Consider the following 3,162-nt stretch of genomic DNA (forward strand, 5'->3'; position numbering starts at 1 on the left):
CCTACAATGCTTCACCAATGACTCTTTCTCTTCAATAAAAAACCCCAAACTACAGTATTCCAGTTCAGAGGGAATATATGCTAATAAATTAACCCAACCCCTCAAACTAAATATTAATTCTCCTCACAGTTAATGTTATTTACTCTTAAAATATTTATAATATGAAAGGCAAGCTGACAACAGGCTGGATAATTTTNTTATCCAAAAGCTGGAAAAAAGTGTCATTAAAGGTACTAAAATAAAAAGTTTTCTCCTTTCTTCTGAGGTCTCTCTTGACTTGCTTATTTGTTGCTTAATGAGCTCTGAATAAAGAGAAATTAAAAATTTAAGTTAGCATGACTTTTACCGCTCACCTTTATATTGTAACAATGCCAGTTTTACATGCAGATTATGACACCAATTTCAGGGCCCTTCTGAACACCATGAAAACCCAGCCAGCCCTGGTTCCAAGATTTTAGCCCCAGATAACCCAAAGCAAGGCAGAGAGAAGGTCAAACCTTGAAATTCCCAATAAAGCAGTCATTTGCCAAAATTTTTTCTTCAGGACAAACGCGAAGTCCAATGTATAAAAGCCCAGCACGTTAACAGAGGCTCTTCCATCTGCTATTTTANACCCACTTATATTATTCTACCTTTTTACAAAACACAAAAGCATACTCTAAAAAACAATTGGTATGGGATTATAAAATAAAACATCTCAGAAAAAAACTCAGAAAACCATTTGTTGGCTAAAAATAACAATATTCTAAGAAAAATGCTTCTCTTTCACTTTTTGTGGACCATTTTTAAGCCAAAACATACTACATGGTACATTTTTGATGTACCCAAGTAAGAATTATTCCAGACCTGATCTGTTGTTACACACATAAATTATAAATCCTGACAAATAAATCCAATTTCTCAAACCACAAATATTTATGATTCTATTATTCCTCCCAAGTTAAATCATCAAGAGTGCAAATTAACACCCTTTACCACTGAACAACTGGTTTTAAGCACCTACTAAGTGCTGTGATGATTTAAAAAGAGAATTAAATTATACAAATACTATTACATTGCCAAAAAGTCGAAAATTTCTATACATTTCTAGATCTGTTAAGAATTACAGAAATCTGGATGCATTTGTGAGCTCTTCACAAACAATTTTCAAATTGGTAGAGATATTCAGGCATCCTGTTCCCTAGACATGAAAAACAGCATTAAAATGAAAGAATATACCTTAAATGCATTGTCTGAGTTACAATTTAATCAGAGCAACAAAAATAAATGTAAATTCGGAAAACATAGAAGACTAAACGTAAAGTGGCAAATAAATATTCCGAGTAAGAAAACGGACATAAGCGGCCTAGAAAAATGAAAAGCAAAGCACTACAGTAACGTTAAATTTGAATTAAAGAATACCGTTATTTAAATAAGCAGTTAGCATTTCGTAGGAAGAAGGCCAAGCAACGTGACTATTATATATCTGGTCGATTCACAGCACTGCTTCGCTATTCCGTACTTACTGCTTACTCTTATAATACGGGGGGGAAAAAGGCAGCAACAGTTAGCCACTACAACGTTAAGCACTCTGGCAAGGGTTACTTAAAAAATGGCTTTGCATTTTTACACTTTACAAGCTATAGGTTATTTTCATATATATGACCTCATATAGTCCTCACTACCCTGCGATGTGGCTATTACCGACTAGATTTCATAGATAAGAAACCGAGGTTCGGTAAGCGATTTTCTCAGCGTCACCCAGTCGAACCCAGACCTTCCTTCCGATTTCCACGTTTTATGCCTCGCATTTCGCATACTTCTATTTCAGGCATAAACAGAATTTTTAAAGGGAAGGAACGGGTTCGGAAGAAAATAATCATGGTACNATGCTTCTTCCTTCCCCCTGCTCCTTGAAAAAAATGAGATTTCAAACAATTTAAGTAAACTCAAAGACAAATTAGTTCCCGGCGTCTACCAAATGTTTGACTCGGGTCTGTGCAGAAAAGGCTACCAAATCGGTGCCGAGCGCGGGGACGCGGACGAAGCCCGGGCTCCTGCAGGCCGGAGGGCCAGGGGCGGCTACGCACCTCGGGGGTCTGTCCAGCCTCTAGTGGACGGCAGTCTGCATCAGGAAGAANGTCGCCATTTTCTCTCTACACCAGTATCCCCATGAATTTAGAGGGAGGTGTGTGGCTAAAAGCGATCATTATCTCTTTCTAGCAAACTTGAACATGTCATGTTTCCCAAGAGGCCAAGATAGCACACGGTGTAGTTTTTTGCTGAAGTAGGCTAGTTCGTGGGAAAAACTAGAGAATCACCTGAATCTTAAGGAAATAGGGAAATAAGCTTATTTTTTTACTTAAACTATAAAACAATCTTTAAAAACTATAAGCCATAAAATATACTTTAAAATGACATACATTAAACTTTGAACATTTGAGTTTTCATACATTATTCTTGAGCATTTAAAATGGGTGAATTTTGATTCTATTCCCCACAAGCATACATTTTGAGGTATACATTACATAGTGCAGCAGGGACCTACCCAGAGAGAGACTTACGTTCTTGATTCAAGGAGGAATCGAAATGTGTCTGTGTGGCGGGTAGCTGGTATATATACCTACAGTGAGTGATGTCATGAACCACTGTGATCAGTACACCCCTTATTATGATATCAGTGTCCTCATATATGACATCCTGTTATATCTAAAACGTCCTTTTAAAAAATACTGCCTCTGAAACTGTGCTGTGTCTTTTCACCAATCTCTATATTTACTATGTAGAGTCCATTCCTCAAAAAACAAAAATGTTCTATGTAATCTGTGATACCTCTCTCACTTTTCATTTAAGAAAAAAAAAGTGGATAGGTGGGTCTAGTACAGTAAGAAGCATTCTGCTTCTCTGAGACCAAGCAAAGTAAAACCACACCGTTTAAATAAACTAACTCCTCCAGGTAATTCCTGTATTCAATTACTTTTCCCATCAATTACTGGAAAGTAATGGGAGCTCCCGAATACCTTGAGGGCATCTTTTCACACTGGTAGAGCCCCACGGGGCAAAGGGAAGCGGCCTTTTCCTAGCCCTCTAACTTGGGTATTTGAGGAGACTCCTCAAACTGAAATGTCCTGAGACACCCTAGTAACGCGGGTCTGAGAATGGTGGTAGAGTTGGAAGGAGGTT

The 3,162-nt window shown here is 37.7% G+C and overlaps 1 protein-coding gene across 1 annotated transcript in view; it reads right to left on the reverse strand.

Moving 5' to 3' along the window:
• LOC144235136 (kelch-like protein 15) overlaps positions 1–2,119 on the reverse strand; it is a 14,538-nt gene extending 12,419 nt beyond the window's left edge. Inside the window, exon 1 of the mRNA XM_077768543.1 lies at positions 2,070–2,119. The gene's annotated coding sequence lies outside the window, so the exon portion shown is untranslated. The remainder of the gene's footprint in view (positions 1–2,069) is intronic.
• Positions 2,120–3,162: the final 1,043 nt, after the last annotated feature.

The sequence above is a fragment of the Crocuta crocuta genome, unplaced genomic scaffold (assembly GCF_008692635.1).
Source record: "Crocuta crocuta isolate KB4526 unplaced genomic scaffold, BGI_CrCroc_1.0 scaffold1121, whole genome shotgun sequence".
NCBI lineage: Eukaryota > Metazoa > Chordata > Mammalia > Carnivora > Hyaenidae > Crocuta > Crocuta crocuta.